Source organism: Cupressus sempervirens, chromosome 10, assembly GCF_028749045.1.
Source record: "Cupressus sempervirens isolate cs-2001-9-10 chromosome 10, ASM2874904v1, whole genome shotgun sequence".
NCBI classification, from domain to species: domain Eukaryota; kingdom Viridiplantae; phylum Streptophyta; class Pinopsida; order Cupressales; family Cupressaceae; genus Cupressus; species Cupressus sempervirens.
This window is the reverse complement of record NC_143127.1, coordinates 75,154,983-75,175,447: the sequence shown is the minus strand read 5'-3', so window position 1 is coordinate 75,175,447 and position 20,465 is coordinate 75,154,983.

Below are 20,465 nucleotides of genomic sequence, written 5' to 3'. Positions count from 1 at the left end.
GATGAGCCACTCATAATAAGTCCTTCATGAATCAACGGTAGTAACCTATTAATCCCATGAAACTTCAAACCTCTAAAACATTAGTGGTTTTCGGCCAATCTATGATAGCTTAGAATCTCTGTAAGTTCACTGGAATACCGTCACCTATGATGATATGCCCCAAATACTTCACCTCAGACTTGAAAAATCTACATTTACCCAAGTTTCCATAAAACTGATGGTCTCGTAGGAACTATAAAACCTAGTGTAAATGGACCTAATGCTCCTCAACAATCTTATAATAGATCAATATGAAATCCAAGAAAATAAGGACATGTCGATTGAGGTATGTATGAAATAATCCATTCATCAAACTCATAAACATCGATGGTGCATTGGTTAACCCAAACGATACAACCATAAACTTGTAATGCCCATAATGTGTACAAAAAGCTATCTAATGAATGTTAGCCTCATGAATTCAAAGTAGATGATATCTTGACTTTAGATTAGTCTTGAAGAACACTCTTTCTCCCTTCATATGATCAAACAAGTCATCAATCCTCTGTTGGAAATATAGGAGTAACTGACAGGGGAGGGGTGAATTAATTACTACAAAAATAAATCCTAAATCCCTTAGATATCAGTACAAAATAATTCTATCAAAACTTAATTTTACTGATGCTTGACAAACACACAAAGATGTTGTAACTCGGTAAACACCGAGAATGCTCGGTAATTACTTAACATGCAAATCTTAAGATGTTATCTATGATTACTTATTACTTTAACTTAGTTGCAAGCATATAAAAGAAATAGTATGAACACATTTGATACCACGATTTAACATAGAAATCCAATTCGGAAAAAACCACCAATTGCAGCTAGTTACTATTTTCACTCTTCTAAATTGAGCCCTATTAGAAGCCAACCTTGTTAAGGTTACAAAACACATTGTTAGGTGTAACCTTGTTAGAGGATTTAATCACCCTATTAGGAGTGGCCTTGTTAGAGGTCTTTAGATAATTCAATAGAAATGTCACCTTGTTAGAGGATTTTCAAATAGTTGTTAAGCCAACTCTATTAAGAGATTTAGATTACTACTATAATGGTTAGAGAGTAACAATGAGATGACCTAATTTTTGATGCAATTGAATTGCTGATTACAAATCTCAACTCTGGCTTGTATATTTGATCCGTCCTGATCAAATATATCTTTTCAGCCCCACAAGGATTTTTTGCTTATCTTTTTGATTCATTTCCTCTCATCATCAAATCTTCGATGTATTTTCACATCAGTTCACACTTGCTAATTCTCAATTTAACCTTTTTATTTATATCTTTCATATTGTCAAATAAGCTCAAATACAACTTAGAATAATTAATATTCATCTTATCAGTTGGCTAGAATGAATAGATAAATCAATTAAACTCAATATGCCAAAATAAGAAAATCCTTCATTAGCCAACCCTGCTCAGTAGACACTAACTCAAAAATAATTTTCGTATGTTAACCAAGTGAAACTCGGTCAACACTGCATACTCACAAAGTACCTTTGGTAACTAAATGAGCTTGGTTAACACTGGTTCCATCCAACAATTCCTTCATTAATTGAGTGAGCTCAGTTAACACTCATCTTCCATAGACTTTCCTTTGATACCCAAGCGAACTCGATAGAAACTAAGTTTTGAACTAGGAAAACTTTGGATTGCTTGGTAGCCACAAAAAATTGTCTTCACTACCCAAGTGAGCTTGGCATACACTAACTGATAATTATATGAAATTTTGTATTCCCTATTTCTAAAAATTGGTATCAGAATACAATTACTTAGAAGAGGCTTAACAACTTGAGTAGATCCTTATGGATATGGAATAGTTGATGAAGAACCTTGAAGCGACACTTGAAAAAATTGATCTCCTTACTAAGGAAAGAGATAAGTTGAAAGATAGATATGAAGAATCCAAAGTATACATTGAACAATAGAAGGACAAGATTGTACATCTCAAATCTAAGCCTAAATCTATTGAATCTACTAGTGATGATGAATATTCAAAATTGAAAATAGAGTATAAGATCTTGAAGAATGAATTGAAGATTACCAATTTAAAATTGAGTTTGAAGAATGATCCTAGGAAAATTGAATCTAATTTGAAGATTAAAAATTTAGATCTTAGAAGACATCTAAATTTGAAACATTGAAAGAAGATGATGAAGAACTTCATAAGTACAACACTATAGTGAAAGGTGAACTAACCTACTGCAAGCAACAGCTTGAAAAGCTTTATACAAGTAGAGAAAAGCTTGGTGAATCTATGTCAATACAAAGAGCTACCTATGATAAGATTGATCTTGGTTATTTATTTAACATGTCTATAAAGAAACCTAAAAGTAAATCAGATCCAAAAGAGAAAGACAAGTCTGATGATAAGATTGAATCCAGTCAATCTTCTGATAAATATAAAGAAGTTAAGAAGGAAACTATGAAATTTGATGAACCTAAGCAAGTGGAATCTCCTAAAGAAACTAGGTATCAATTTAGAGGTAAATTTTTTTCATGTAATGAAATAGGTCATATGAAAATAGATTGTACAAATAAATCATTTAATCATGTTACAAAATTTTACTATCATAATTGTCATGGTATTGGTCATAATGCAATTAATTGTAGGAAACCTAAATATGATAATGATAGAAGAAATAGTAGAATGTCTAGAAACACTAACCCTATAGATAGAAGAAATGAAAGAACATATGAAGAAAGGAAGCATATTGTGTGTTATAAGTGTAACAACTTTGGACGCATAGCTCAGAATTGTCAAGCACATATTGATCAATAGAATCCTATAAGCAGAATGTTAGTATGTCAGTTATACAAAAACTTTAGACATACAAAAAAGTACTACAGAATGGACAAAAGTAATAATGGAAGAAACTTCAAAAATGATAGAAGGAATCATGGAAGAAAGTTTGGAAATAGAAGAAACAATGGGAGGAAGTTCAGAAATGACAAAAGGAATCATGAGAGTAACTCCAAAAATAAGAAAGACAAAGAAGAAAAAACAAATGTAGTTAGTGAATTTCAAGAAGAGCTCAATGAGGCATTTAAAAAAGGATTAGGCATCTCAGAGGAAAAGTTAAATGATGGTGAGACATGAAAATCAAGTCAATAATTGAGTTTGATTCAACCAAGTTGAATTAAGCTTGTTTACAACACTAGAATTGGAAACTTCATTTAGTGATCAAGCTACTCATAGATAGGTTGAGAAAAGATGTATCTTGATGATTTTGGACTGTAGTTAAGCTTGCTTGCAATTTGGAGCTTATAAAAACAAGTTACCCAGGAAATAAGTGTTACTGTTATAATAAAGAAAGTTTACTATGTGATAGAAGATGAAATCTATGTTTCTACAACAAATTACATGAAGTGAAGTTTTGTGGAGCATTGTCATGATGAGAAGAAGCTATGGTGAACCTTAGATAGCATTTGAAGATTGGCCAATTGATCTTGAGCGGATATTTGATTCTAGAACAAAATAAACAACTTTCTTGATTAAGTGAAGTACATAATTAATGCAAGTTCCAGATGAATAAAAGGAGTATGAACTTGATTATTTCTACATTGTGATCATCTTGGAAGCTTAGAGAATCCATAAGTAGTTTGGAAAATTGATTTCAAGCAAAAACCCTACTCCAAAAAAATTATTTTATCATTCTCCGCATAGAAATTCTTTGATAAATTAATTTTTGGTGTAATCATGGATATGCCAATTGTTCAAAATGTTGAGAACATCGAGAGACCCAATTAAAGGTTGTTCCCATGAAACCTTGAGAGAAAAACCCTAATTTGGCTTTGTCAATTACTTTGAACAATGTGGTGTTATTGGAAGATGTAGGAAGCTATCTATGTAGTAAGTTTGAAACCATTGGAAGTGAGTTTATGAATAGAGATATGGAAATCATTTTCAATCATGATATGACTATTAAGCCTAGATATGAGAATTTGAATGACTTAGACTTAGTCAAATATCATTTTTACTGTGAACTTGATACATAAGAATGGACACAGATCATATCAAGCAAAATTCATAATGGAAAGATTTGGGTGGGAGACAATGTAGTTGACATCTCTACCAACCTTATTCACGAGGTCACTAGTATTAGTAAACAAGATAGTGTACTTATTATTGAGACCCTAGTTAAGAAGAAGGTTGAAAGTTATACTAAGGTAGTCTACAATGGTAAAGCAATGGTGATCAACACCATCAAACAATATGATTTAAGATTCTTAAGTAGAATCATTGAATATTCTCTATGTGCAAGTTCTAAAAGTGATGAGTTGTTAGCAATATTTATTTATGTAGCTTATAAGATATGTATTGACAAAGAACAAGGGAATTTGAGTGAAATTTAAATAGTACAACTTATTGAAAACTTAGAGAAGATTAAGAGAACCAGGAATAATGTATTCAAATTCTAGTTTTTGATTAACCATATTTTCTTTCATGTACTTAAGAGATTTTCATTCTTATCAGTTACTAATATTATGGGCAATGAAACATGTACTATGGACAATATAACATATGTGTGCAAAAGACATCGAGTAAAGAAAATCTTAAAAACAAAAAATTGATTGTGAGAACATTTCAAAATGAGATGAAACAAAGATATAGAATTGCCCCTGCAATTGTTGATAGATTCAAGAATGAAATATGTTTTATGGTGGACACTGACTTAACTCATATTGAAGCAGTAGAACCTTGGGAAACATTTCTTGAGCTCCTAGGTTATGAATTGAGTGATGATATAGCTATCAATTATATTAATTTATTGTTGAAATCTAATATAGATCAAGCATCATACATATTTGGAACATATGAGGAGATAACCCAGTTAGCCTACCAAGCATCATTAGAAAAGGCATCTCATAAGAAGATTGCATCTATAATGAAGAAAACATTATTTGAGGTTGGAATGTCAAAAGAAGAATCACAACCAGTGAGACATACTATCTTTGGATTGAAACAAATTGGTGAATAAGGTGTAATGTATGTGACATCTTTGTCAATTGGCCAAGCATCCAGTGTATGCATTATGGAAAGTCCTATAGAACATAGCATTCCATATGCTGTTGTATCAACTGAGCAACCAAGTGAACCTAAGAGGAAGTCTAAAAGGTTAGTAGAGACTCACATGTCTAAAGGAGTTAAGAAACAAGCTACTAGATCTAAAAAGAGAAAGAAATCATTGTTGACAATTAAGGACTCTAGTGATAAAGAAGGAGAAGAGGAACCAAAAGACAAACAAGTAGAGAAAGTGATTGTTTCTAAGTAGCCAGAAGGTAAAACGAGTCAACCCTAGAAACCAAAGATAGAAAAGATTAACCCAACTATTGTTAATGAAGGGAACTTTGTATAGATGAATAAGTTCTACGATTTGTACAATGACATGGAGAAAGAACAAATTGATATCTTTACTATGAGATATATGATTCTCAATAACTTGAAACTTCAGAGTATTAAGGGCATGATGAATTAGAAAGTCTATGATAGACTTGTAGCTAAGAAGGCACTAGTTCATGAGGAAGACATGGAACTTTAGAAGTCAATATTAAGAACTATATGGAAGATAGATAATGAAGATGAAATCATGAAATTGATGAAGAAACTAGCACCTTACTTGCAAAGTAAGATGATGCCATTTCTATTCATGGGAGGTGAAAAGAATGTTATTAGAAGTGAAACTGCAGTAGCCATCAATTAAATGTTGAGTGAGTTAAAGGAAGATCCTACTACTACAGAGAAAACCTGAAAAGTATCAGCAAGTGATGATACTATGTAGATTGATCTGACAAATGTTATAATTAACATTGATGAAGACCCAGTCAATCATCTTGAGTCCCTTTCCAAAGATATTCAGGATAAGTTGAGACTAATTGAGGAAGAGAAAAGATAGTTAGAAGAGGAAAATAAGAAAATTGAAGAAGCAAAGCTAAAATTGATTAAAGAGGAAAAGAAGGCAAAAGAAGATGAAAAGAGGAAAGAAGAAGAAAAAGGGGAAAAGTTGGAAAAAGAAAAGGAAGAAAAAGAAAATAAAGAAAGAAAAAAAAAGAAGAAAAAGAAAAGAAAGAAAGAGAATAAAAGGAAGAAAAAGAAAAGAAATAAAGAGAAGATAAGGAAGAAGAATAGAGAAAGTCAAGGAAGGCAGCAGAGAAGAAACTAAAGGAAAATGAGGTGAAAGCATCTAGCTCATCCCCTTCTATATCTCTTGCAAAACTTATAGGTGATGGTGATGATCAATATAACTTGATCCCATCCTTGACAAAATTATTTGATAAGAACTATACATGGTGTGAATATGCATTCATGAAACTTTGGTGTAGAATGCAAATAGACTGACAACGAACTATACTAGACCCAAGATATCATCATAAGAATGTAATTTCTACAAGCATCTCATGTTTCCCTAACTATAATTGCTAAGATATCTCTCAGACCAACATCTTAGTGACAATTCTAGAATGAGATTATGCTAAAAATGTAGATCTACAATGAAAACATGCAAGATCTATGACTAAAATGCATATTATATGTGAAATAAAACTCCTAGAAATGCTCTTGAAGTGATCCTGTCATGAACTAATATGCAATAAATGATGTTAAATGATACAAAATGATGCCAAAATGCGATGAACTTGCTACAATGTAAATGCTAAAATGATGAGTCTAAATATGCCTATAATGTAGATGCATAAAAACTTGGGTCCCTTGCCTCTTAGATTTCCCTCCTATTTATAGGATTTCAGAAGGGGTTGGGGTAAGAATTAGAATTTTCACCTTTGACTGGGGGTAAAAGCGAAACTAAAAATATCTCAGAAGAGACTAGGAGGAAGAGTCCAAAAAACTTGATTTTGAGGGTAATTAAGGATATTTCTAATTCTTTTAAAATGAGAAATGGAGATTTTCAATCTTGTGAGGATAAATGATTTTATTGATTTAATAATTTTTTTATTTATTTTCAACACTTTTATTTTTTTCCTCCTTTTTTAAATTTCATTTTATGAATTTGAATTGTTTTTCTCCTCTTTTAAAGTTGATTTAGGTCTTGTCAACTTGATAGGTGATTAATGACCTAATGTTATGTTTGATTTGAAAGTCTATTGTGTTTCTTATTATTTTCTTTTAAATTTGGAATGATTGATTGGAATTGTGTGATTTAGGTCTTTGCCAATTTTTGGGTGTCTATAAATGCCTCTCTTTGAGCTAATATGTGAAGCATATTAGTTCAAAGACTGTCTTGATTTTTTGATTTTAGGTCAATTTCTAATAATTGAATGTATGTTTGATGATGTTTTGACGTTTCATCATTGTTGTCATCTTTGTCTATTGATGGTTTGATGTTTGACTGTTGATGATTTGATTGTTGTTGATTTGATGATTTTATGGCGATGTTGATTTGATGATTTGATTGTGATATTGATTTGGTGTTGTAATATTTTTGCTTGGATATCCCAGTTTTGGTAGACTTTATGTTTGAAATTTTTTGGCTGGGGTAGGATGGTTTTGATTTTGCTAAAAATTTGGATGCCCCAGCTTGATTTGATGTTTAAAATTTGGTTGTGGTAGGATTTTTTTGATATTTCAAATTTTTTTGCTGCCCCAGTATACTGCCCCCTCAAAAATGAAATTAGAAAGAAGAAGGATGTGTGAAATAGGGATGTTCCAATTTTATTTCTAAAAATATTGATTGACAATAGGTGATAGGAAATGTGTAGTCACAAAGGGATGTGTATAATCAATTAGGTAATTTTGATAGATAGAAAAAGTGCCCCACTCAGGATATAGAGTAGGGAAAGCTCAAATAACTGGTTCAAGATAGAACCATTAGCTGAATAGCTAGATGTTGAGATTTGATTGATGTAGGATGATCACTTGTGATGAAAAATTGATTTTGTTGTTTGGTGTTTGATTGTTCAAGATGCGATGAGTGCCCCCAGTGAGTAGGGACATTTGGATCAGACATAGACAGATGATGTATGTAGTGCGACACAGGGTTGATTAATGGAGCTTTCGTGTTTATTTTATTGGCTTAGCATATATGTCATGTATGATGAGGACCCTTTTATGGTGATGAGATGACCTTTTGATGTTGATGTTGATGACCTTTTGATGTTAATGAGATATCTAAGTTGGCTGATGTTTTAGATGTGTGTACTTGTTATGTCATGGACTTACATCTGCATGGGATTGTATGAGCTGATGGATGCAGATGTATATATATATGTGATTAATTAATGTAGATGTATCATGATTTAAAATAGATGGTATGGCATGAATAATGTAATGAAAATGTGATGTGGTATAACAAATGCAATGATATGAAACAAAAATGTGGTAAAAGAAAATTTGATCTAATGAAATGGTCATAATAGGATTTAAGAAAATGGAATATAATGACATGTAAGATGATGTAATGAAAATGATTTGTAATGTAGTGGAATGAATTGTGAAAAATGAATCATAATGAGGTGAATGTTGTGGTAAGGTAATGAAATGTGATAAAAATGTGATGAAATGTGGAAGAGAAATGATATATGATGAAATATAGTGTGATGGAATGAAATGAAATAAAATGAAATGAAATAGGTAATGAAATGGAATGATGTGAAATGATATGTAAGGACATGATAGTTAATGAAATGAAATGAAAATTAATGAAGTGAAATGATATGTAAGGACATGATAGTAAATGAAATGAAATGAAATGGGCAATGAAAAGTAAGGACATGATAGTTAATGAAATGAAATGAAATGAATTGTAAGGGATTGAAATGATAGGGGATGAAATGAATTGAAGTGAAATGATATGATAGGTGATGCAATGGGATGACATGAAATGATATGTAATAAAACAAGAGATAAGGAAATGGAATGGAATAACTAAATGGACAAAATGAAACACAATGAAATGAAATGAAGTTATGAGATGGAATGAAATGTTGAATGAACAAAGTCATATATGGTGTAATGACATGAAGTAATGAGATGGAAACCAATGTAATATGGTGTGATGTGATATAATGAATATGGAATGAGATGAAATGGGTAAAGAATACAAAAATGTAAATGCACAGATATGTGGCAAAGTTTCATGGAATGGAACATGGTAACATGAGAGTAAAAAGGAATGTCCAAGTGTGGGGATGGGATGGAAAGATAAATGAAAATATGATAAAATGGGATGAGACAAATGAAGTTTGAGTGAAGGTGAAAAATGGAAGGAACTTAAATTATTTGAGATTCAAAGGCTCTGAGGTGGAGTGTTAACTTTTGAGATTCAAAAGCCACAAAATGAATGGATGAAATGGTGAAATGAAGGAGATGGAGGATGAGAAAAGATGATGCAATGAATTAGATGAAATGGAAGGTGGTTAAATGAGATTATTTGAGATTCAAAAGCCACACAAGGTAGCAGACGAGGTGGTTCAATGTGATTGTGACGAAAAGTGTTGGAGAGTCAAAGGCCACATAATGTAATGAGGAGAATGAAATGGTGAATTCATGAAGTGTAATGTTGGTGTGGATGGGATGAAGAAACAAATTCCATGATATTTGAGTGCTCAAAAGCTTGCTTTGAGGTTGATGTTGATGTTTTTGTTCATTTTGTTGATAACTAGTCGTGAAGTTGCTAGTTAATTTAGTGAATTGTATCCTAATTTATGTGCCAACCATTTGGTTTGCTAGGAACCCAAGATGAAAAATGGAAACTAGATGAATGCAACTAACTATCTCTTTTTTAAAGAGATGCAAACTAATTGTCATCATAGAGCATGTGATAAAAAGCGACTAAGTACAACCACCACTAGCTCAACTATAGTGATATAAATACTATGTCATGCCGAGAAGTACCAGAAAAGAGGAATAATGTACAAGAAAGCATGACAACCACTAAGAAATAGAAGCTATAGCCACAAGATAATAAAAATAGACATGCCAACTAGTCACATGTCAGACAAAAGACCTCACCTAAGGTAGCACACAAAATTGGTCGAGGTACACATGGCGTTCCATATGAGAGGAGGAACTTATAAGTGGACACCAATAATGTGCAAAACCAAAGGATCATAGGAATTAAACAGTGAGAAACCAATAAAAATATCATGACTTCATCTCGGTACCTCTAGTCAAACACATCATCAAGGTACTAGAAGTGCATGATAGAATAGAAAACCATTATGTGCAAACCAAGCATGCTTTTAGTAAAAAGGAATGTCCAAGTGTGGGGATGGGATGGAAAGATAAATGGAAATGTGATTTAAAAAAAGGGACATGAAAAATGAGGTGTGAGTGAAGGTGGAAAATGGAAGGAAATGAAATTGTTTGAGATTCAAAGGCTCTAAGTGTAGTGTCAACTTTTGAGATTCAAAACCCATGAAATGAATGGATGAAATAGTGAAATGAAGGAGAGGGAGGATGAGAAAAGATGATGCAATGACTCAAATGAAATGGAAGGTGGTGAAATGATATTGTTTGAGATTCAAAGGCAACACAAGGCAACCAATGAGGTGGTGAAATTTGGTAGTGACTAGAATTGACCAAGATTTGAAGGCTTTATAATGCAATGAGTGGAGTGGAAAGGTGAATTCATGAAGTGGAATGCTGGTGTGGATGGGATGAAGAGTCAAAGTCCATGATAGTTGAGTGCTTTGAAGTGCATTTTGAGGTTGATGTTGATGTTGATGTCCATTTTTTTAGTCATGAAGTTGTTGACTAATGTTGGTGAATTGCATCCTAATTTATGTGCCAACCATTTATTTTCAAGGAACCCAAGATAAAAATGAAAACTAGATGAATGTAACTAACTGTCACTTTTTTTTTAAAGAGATGCAAACTAATATTCATCGTAGAGTGTGTGATAAAAAGTGACTAAGTACAACCACCACTAGCTTAGCTATAGTGATATGAATACTATGTCACACTGAGAAGTACTAGAAAAAAGAAAAAATGTACCAAAAAACATAACAACAACTAAGAAACAGAAGCTATAGGCATAGGATAATAAAAATAGACATGCCAACCAGTCACATGTCAGAGAAAAGGCCTCACCTAAGGTAGTGCATGAAATTGGTTGAGGTACATATGGTGTTCCATCTGAGAGGAGGCACTTATAAGTGGACACCAATAATGTGTGAAACCAAAGGATCATAGGAATTAAACAATGAAAAACCAATAAAAATATCATTACTTCATCCTGGCACCTCTAGCCAAACATAACATCAAGGTACTAAAAGTGCATGATAGCATAGAAAATCATTATGTGCAAACTAGGCATGCTTCTAGTTGTGTGTAATAGTCCCAAGTTTGTTAAGGTCTACTAGGGAGTAACTTGTTGTACCAGGTAGATGGGAAGGCGTGGGATGTGTTAGCAGTGATTTAGTAGCAGAATATGGTGGTCAATGTGCATCGATAAAAATTTGGGTGGCTGAATGTTGAAGCCAAGGGTTAAGTGTACCTAGTACCAATGCAGTGGGATGCAAAGATTGGATACATGGAAGACTAGTACAGACCAAGGCTCAAGTGAGTGATAGCTATAAGGAGGGAAATAGTATGGTAATTAATCAAAGTGAAGTGAGGAGTAGAATGTGATTACTGGATGAATTGAGAAGTTGTGAGAATCATGCAAGTGAAAGTTTGTTAGGCTCACCAGATTAGTCATAGTAGGAGGGTGATGCTAGCTAGGGAAGGTGGATGAGGCAAGGGCAAAGAGTGAAACATGTTAGGAAAACTTCTGAGGAGTGGGTGGATCAATCAGAACTCCAAGGGTTTGCTTTGGGTTTGGGTGAGGCAAGCTAGCTAGGACAAGGGACACCACAACCTGAAGAGGTGGGGATGGAGGCAAAAGAAATGCCATTGTCAATTTTAATAATGTTATTAGGGACTACAGTGCAATATGTATTGCAAGTGGTAGTAGATGATGAGCTAATGATGTAGGTGGAGGATAGTCTTCTTGACAAGATGAAGAGTATGTCAGGAGTAGAGGAGAAAGTGAGGGAAATAAAATCTCCTAAAAAGTCTATAGGAGAAACTTCAAAGGATGTGGGAGGTGTTAGTGGTGGTGAAGTAATGAGTGGGATGCATCAATGGATTAGCCTCAAGATTTTAGGATGAGGGTTGATAGAAGGGGGAACAAGTGGTATAAATGTGGGGGAGCCATAGCTAGAGGTGGGAGACAAAGATCAATCATCAGGAGACATGGAGGGATTACAAAGACTATTAGCTATAGAGAGAGTTCAAGTAGAGAATGTAGAACAAGAGGTTAAATTTTTGCTAGGATTTATGGAGAAGGCACAAGAAGATTGGGCAAAATAAGAGACAAGATGACTATAGGCGGTGGTGGATGTAGAGCAGGCACGAGTGAAATTGCTAGAGATAGAGCTGCATGTGGAACATGCACGAGTAGAGGGAAGTGATGTAGGAATGTAGACCAGATGGTCATGGGCTCAATAGTTGCAAGAATCATTGAAAATGACACAAGTGAGTTTAGAGAGTGCTCAAAATGAGCTAGTGTTATTGCAGTCACAGTTTGAGTCATTTAGGGAAGCGATTGCAAAGGTAAACTTCTTGGCATTGAAGTTGTAGTAGTGGTTAGCATTAAGTGAGAGGAAGGTGAGGTAACTACAATAGCATTTGGGTGAGGAAAAAGTGAATGTGGAGCATTAGAAAATGATGACTGATCAAATGCAACAAAAGAAGAATGCAGCCCAATGAGAAATCACTGCACAAGGGGTAAGCAAGTTGGTGGAGAATGTGTTCATGGAAATGCACTGGATGGAAAAGGTACACATGGAAGCTACTTATTAGATGGGACATTATTATTAGGCATTCCTAAATGAAGATCGAAAATAGATGAAATTTATAGATAGGGAATTTAAACATTTGTTGAACACACAATTACACGGTGAAAGGTTTCTAATTCCTATGGATGCGATGTGGACACGTAGGGTGTTAACACCAGGGGCTTCTTCTCTAGAGCTAGGCTAGAAGAGACACCATTGATCGAACACCTTGTTGTGCCACCTCCCCTGGGAGGCTAGAATAAATAATTCGCTAGACATTGTTGGAATGTAATGATGTCATTGTTGTCATAGGAGAATAAAAAGTTTGTGCTTGTTGTTGTGGCAATCAAAGGGACAACTGATGTTGATTGTAATGTATTCTCATGTGTATTTTTGGTATTTTTGAAATATTTTTGGATGTTTTTGTGGTTCCGTTGAATATTTAAATGTTTTTGGGATGTTTGGTAAATATTTGAATGTTTTTTGTGATAAATGTTGGAACGATTTGACTCTTGTAAAAGTGGGAACAATACAATCTACAGAGTGAGGATAACCATGACTAGTAGGTGAGAATGTCTATGTGTATATTAAGAACCATTACAGACAATAATAAAGCCAATGTGGGGACATTTCTCTAGGTGTGTGACAAGACAGATATTCTTGAGGCTTATGAAAAGGCATTTGGGGCCCAAAAGAGGAGACTTGAGTCTCAAGTAGGTGAAACAAGGCCTTGAAAAGGTGCTTTAACTCGAGAAAGGCATGTTGGGGGCCCAAAAGACATTGGGGGTCTTGACAAAAATGGCAAAATGAAGCCTACAAAAAGGTGTTTGGGCCAAAAAAGTCATTTGAGGGGCCTAAAAAGGCACTTTGGTCCTAAAAAGGTGTTGGAAGGGTCCAAAAGGACACTTGGACCTTGAAAAATGCATTTGAGGGGCCTAAAAGGTTCTTTGGGCCTAAAAAGGCACTGGAGGGGTCCAAAAGGACACTTAGGCCTTGAAAAAGGCATTTGAGGGGCCTAAAAAGGTGCTGGAGGGGTCTAGAAAGGACACATGAGCCTTGAAAAAGGCACCAGAGAGGCCTAAAAAGGTACTTTGGGCCTAAAATGAGACTGGAGGGGTCCAAAAAGGACACTTGGGCCTTGCAAAAGGCATTTGAGGGGCCTAAAAAGGTGCTTTGGGCCTAAAAAGGCGCTAGAGGGGGGGGGGGGAGCCAAGCTTGCACACTTACACTTACTTATTTTGTGCCTCTAGTTGAGTGAAGATGAAAGAGTTTGATGGATATCTGGGTTTTCAAGATAGCATTAATATATTTGTTGAAGGGGGCTAGACTAATCATGGCCACTGTAACTTAAATAAGACTAATGATCCATGGGGAATTGTTGCTCTTAACAAGAGGAAGGAAACAAGGGCACTTCTTGTGTTAACTACGTTGTGCTAAATTTTCCAAAGTCCCTCAAAATGTTTTAGGAAATTACTACACTGCTTCTTAGTATTAGCGAGGCATGTTGGGTTCAAATATCTAATGTCCTATTGTATAACCTAAAGTGAGGCAGGAATTGATAGGAATTTTGGGGTGTTGTCAATGTTTTGAGCTTTCATGGCCATGTTTAGCAATCATGACCCCCTTTTGAGTGCATTGGGCTATTTTGAATATTTTATTGATATTTTAGGCAATTTTTGAATTTTTAAAAATAATTTTAGGCAATTTTTGAATTTTTTGGGTAATTTTGGATGATTTTAGGGTTTGTGGGGGCAAAATAGAGGATGTGAGAGATTTTTTGGAATACAGGGGTAACCAAGACCATGTGAGGTACCTAAAGAGGCAATGAAGGGAGTTTATGACATCAAATGGGTTGAATGAAGGCTAAATAAATATTGGAGATCATTGGCCAAGGTGGATAACGGAGATGTGCATTGATTTTCTTGCAATTCATGTCTATGGTATCTCAATACATAATCAAACTCCCTATTTTGTTGAATTTTTTGTGCTCCCCATTGCTACTGTCATACTAGTTGTCTCCACTATTGTGAACTACATTTGATGCCAAAGAACCATGGAATTGTGACCCATAAGTTTTTCTTAAATCCTACTACTTCCACTTCTAGTTCTAGTTTAGTCTTTGCTTCGTAGTAAGGATAGGGGCTATTGCATGAACATAAAGAGCTGTGGGTGTACATTCAATCAAGGAAAAGGGATTTGATTTTCTCTTGTTATTGTTATTGTTATTGCTATCATGGGCTCTATTTCCCTTGCTCTACTACTATTGTCATACTGGCTATTTCTACTACTGTGAACCACATTTGATGCCAAAAGACCTCATAACTATAACCCACGAGTGTTTCTCAATTGGTTATGTGTGAAATTAACTCGACGGTACTTGAAACAAGCAAAATTTGTCTAGAGATGGTTGCTTGGGGCCTGTCTTGACTGTTTTTCAGCATTGAAGGACTTGTGTTTTTTAGGGAAGTCCAAAAGTGTTGTCTCTCACCCCTTTTCAAACCAAAGGTGGTGTTCTCACTTCTTTTGTACCAATTTTTTTTTTTGGTATTTTTTGATGTTTAAATATTTTTTTTGGTATTTTTAGATGTGTTTCTCAAAGCTTTTAGACATGAAAGTATTTGAGATGGATATGGTTGATAAGTTCTACTAATTATATAACATCACAATCTAAAAGTATGTAAGTACCAGTCCCAAAGGATTCTGTGATAAGTTAATGGCCAATCAAATTGGCCTCCCATTTTCCTTTCTTTTTCCTCACTACTTGGTTCTTAGGGTTTTCTCTGAGCACTAGGTCACCAATCTGAAAGACATGAGATTTGACCTTTTTGTTGTAATGTCTTGATAATATATTCTAATACACTTGGAGATGTTCATGTGTTGTATTTTGATGTCCTTCTAACAACTCTAGTTGTTCTAGATGGGCCACTCTGTAATCCTCATCTGATAGTACTCTCAAAGAGTAACTCTCAAGGATGGGATCTCAACCTCTAAAGGGAGAATAGCTTCATAGCTATAAACCAAAGAGAAGGATGTCATGCTTGTAGGCATCCTAACACTCATCTTGTAGGCCCAAAGGGTGGGGTTCAACTGTAAATGCCAATCCCTACTAATATCATTGACGATTCTTTTAAGGATGTTGATAATGGTTTTGTTGGTGGCCTCTGCTTGGCCATTTCCTTAGGGATAATAAATTGATGAAGTGTGGTGTATAATGTGAAATTTTTCACATAATTCATCAATTATTTAATTTTTAAAGTACAAGGCATTATCTATGAGAATGACATGAGGTATGCCAAACTAGAAAATGATATTGTTGAGAATAAAAGAGGAGATCTATTTTCTTGTAGAGTCAACAAATGGTACTACTTTGACCCACTTGGTGAAGTATTCAATGGTAGTGATAATCCATTTATGCCCACTAGAGGAGGGTGGATGGATGGCTCCAATCAAATCAAAGCTCTACTGATAAAAAGGCCATGGTGTGGCCAAAGGGTTGAGCTCTTGGGCTGGTGCATGAACAAGGTTACCATGGATTTGACATTTTTTGCAAGTTTTGACATAGTCAATAGAATCCTTTTCCATGGTTGGCCAAACATAGCCCATACTAAGAATATTCTTTGCTAATGTGAACCACTGGAGTGTGACCCACAAATCCCTACATTGACTTCTTGTAGAGTGATTCTAGACTCATCCTTTTCAAGATATCTAAATAAAGTACTGTCAAGACTTTTCCTATATAGCATATCAGTCACCAAGGTGTAATGGGAGGTTTTTCGAATGAAAATTTGTTTTTGGTTATGTGAGAGGTAAGAAGGAATGGTGTTATCATGGAGGTAAGTGATAATGGGACTATACCAAAGGGAATTGGGAGCATCTAGGTGGAAAATGAAAAGGGAATAAGGTTGAGTAAACATGGTTGAACCACCTCTTCCACTAGGAACTCATATCACTCATGCTACTTTGGGAGCTAAAGTAAGGAGGCCAAGGTGGCCATAGCATTTGCTACTTTGTTCCTTTCTCTGGGAATTTGTTCAAAAGTAATGTGAACAAAACATGCCTTGAGTGTATCAACCATATGTTTATAAGGCAATAATTTTTCATCTTTAGTCTAATAAGTGTCAATAACTTAATTGATGATTAACTAGAAGTCTCCATAAACCTCTAGGGTTGTTAGTTTCCATTCCAAAGCTAGCTTGAGACCCAAGACCAAAGCTTCATATTCAGCCATGTTGTTGGTGCAAGGGAAGAGCAGTTTGTAAGATTTAGGGATGGTAACACCAAGTGGCATGATGAACAAAATACCGGCGCCTAATCCATGGTGTGTATAGGAACCATAAAAATAAAATTTCCATATTACTAGCTTTGCCTGAAGAATGTACATATTAGGGAAGTCAACTAAGATAGGATTAGAACTCTCTATAGGCACATCTACCAATTGATCAGCAATGGCTTGTCCTTTTATTGCCTTCCTATCAACATACTCAGTGTTAAATTCACTTAGGATTATCACCTATTTAGCTAGTCTACCAATTAATGCTATCTTTTTGAGAAGGTATTTGAGAGGATCAATTTTGGAGATGAACTTGACTTTATGTGTTAGGAGATAATGATGTAGTTTTTGGGAAGCAAAAACTATGGCTAGGCAAGCCTTTTCAATGAAAGAGTAATTAAGCTCATAGTTGACCAAGGTATGACTAATGTAGTAAATGGCTCATTCTTTTCCTTAGTCATTTTCTTGCACTAGAAGAGCTCTGATTGATTTATCCATTAGAGAAATGTACAATAGTAATGGTTTGTGTGATACCAGAGGTGGCAACACAAGCAGATTCTATGATATTCCCATTTTGATATATAATAATAAATAAGTATTATATATTATTAAAAAAGATTAATAATGTAGATAAATTGAAAAATATAAATTATATATATACCATAAATATTATCATATAACTATATATCTATGTAATAAATATATATACTTCTATAGATATTAGATATTAAAATACTATATTATTGAATGTAAATAATTAATATTCATACACATAAATCAACTATTGACAAATATATCTTAATTACTTATTAATAATATTATTAATTACAAGGAATATGATTTATATAATTATAATTTTATTTAATACAATAATAAATAATATAGTTATCTTATTAATATATTTAATTTTAATAATGAAAGGACATGTCACTTAGAGATGCACACACACACACACACACACACATGATATCAAAGGCATTGGAAAGGATATTAAGAAGGAAAAAATAAAATATACGCACAATTAGGGTTAAAAATCCAATGGCCTAAAATGGGTCATTGCCTGAAATGGGTCATTACAAATGGTATTAGAGCATAATCCTACCATCTTGTGAATAAAGAGTTATGGAAAATCACTACATCTACCTTACTAGCAAAATAAGAGGCAACTAACTAAAAATTATAATAAACAGTCAAGGATGGTTATAGAACTCATATATGAATATACAGATGTTGAACTACTCCAATAATATTTGTGTGAAAGAAAAATAAATAAGTAGTAATGGTGAGGAGATCGAATCCTACTATATGTAGAGGGAAAGTATCTTACATTGAATTAGGTTAGGGTGGTTATGGACTAAGCACACTAAAAATTTACTCAAAAAATTTAAAGAGTAGAGATGGAATGTTCTTAAGAAGAGACTCTATCAATATAGGTGTAGAGAAATTGATGTCACTAATACAATAATTATATCTAATACACATTCGAGAAACATAGAAGTAATTGTACAACCATCTACTATGCATGAGGATAACTAGATTCCAAAAATTACATTAAAATTTCATGTCGTGTTAGCTAAAGGTGGTCGAAAGGAAAATAGTTTATTCAGGAAGATGATGGTACTTATAACCATTGTATGATTGATGAAAACATTCATTATGAAGAAAAAAATGTGGGAATTTTGATAGAAAGATTAGATACTAGACAATCACTTGTGGGTTCAAAACGGGGTTCCACTTGCAAAGCTTTGAGTGCATTAAGACCTTCTAGAAACAAGAAGACTAAAATGTCAGAAAATTCAAGGATGCCTATGGAAAAGAATTAGGGATGACAGTCAACAAGAAACCAATCTTGGCTAATGCTATCTAAGGTTGAAAAAGGCAATTAGTACATTCCCTAGTTTGGAGATGAGGTTACATATTTCATACAGGGACATCAAGAGTTTTTGCATTTGAGCAACTTATAAGAAAGAGGACCATGGAAATCTTATAAGGATAGTATACAATTTGTAGAGTTTTGTTGTGTTGTTGGGCTAGAGTATTCTCCTCTTGCAGGATCTAGGGACACCTGCTGCAAGTTGATGCTCAAATTCATTGGTCCAAATTCCAATATGAATGGGAAGAACTTCAAGTTGACATTGCCTGAGTTAACTAATTTTCCTAACTTTCTTGTAGAGAAAACTAGTTATGATGCTACAACAAAGAGAAACTGGACACATAGAGATAAGTGTGATGTTTGGTGGAGAGCTAAGAATGTTGAAGGAGGGAATTGGTACTAGGCAGAATTATGTTTGTAAAACCAAAGTTGCCTAATTTTGGAGATAGTCCTTGGGAGCTTTTTGGCCTAGGTAACCGTAGCCTAGATCTTCCACAAATTGACTTTGAAGCTAACTCACAATTGTTGGACAATATTTTAGATTTGGAGCTAAACTCTCGAATGAAGATGCATTTTTGTAAAAGATGCAACAATGTTTGACCTACTCTCATAGTTTATTTTTCTTAGTCCCTGAACATATAGGCAATAGTTGAACCAGTAGATATCAAATCCTTCACTGGAAATTAGCTCAAAGAAAATTCACATTGAAAACTTTTTTATTGTTTGGCCTTAATAAAATAATCTCTAGACCAATTAATGGGGTATTAAAGCTCCATGATTAGAGTGCTTTAACAACAAGATGCAGGGTATATGTTGTCACAAGGAAATCCAAGTTTATTGGGTGCCAAATTCCTTCTCTGATATGATAAAGGTACGATGTTGTGGGCTAGTACAATCAACTTCCTTGTAGGCACAAATAATGAGACCAAATTCGCTGCCCTCCATGCCCACATTATATTATGTTGGGATAGGAATATGTTTAACATTTGTTGAACCCTAAATCACCAAATCAAGAAAAGCATATCACAAGAACTCCAAAGGCACAAAAGTGTGAATGCTTCATATTGGATGAAGGTGAATATTTATTCATCTCTTTACTACTAGACTCTCATGTTTATGATATTTAATATAGATTGGGAATTGGTTAGAATCAATTCTATATAAATTAAATATTGGTAAAGAGTTAGATTACTAAATATGAGTTATGTAAATTAGTTTTTGGATTAGATTGTGTGGAGATTTTTACCATCAACATTTTGAATCACACTACCTAATCCATCATCAAGATGGTTAGATGTCAAACATTGATGGTAAAAATCTCCACACAATCTAATCCAAAAACTGATTTACATAACTATGATGGATTGTGGAAATCTAATCGCATTAATAAATATGAGTTACTCACTATTTGAAAAGGAAATCCTTTATCAAAAGTTAAATATTTGATAATAAAATAATATGTTTTAGATTGAAATACATAAATAGAAGGTCTATTATATACATTTAATA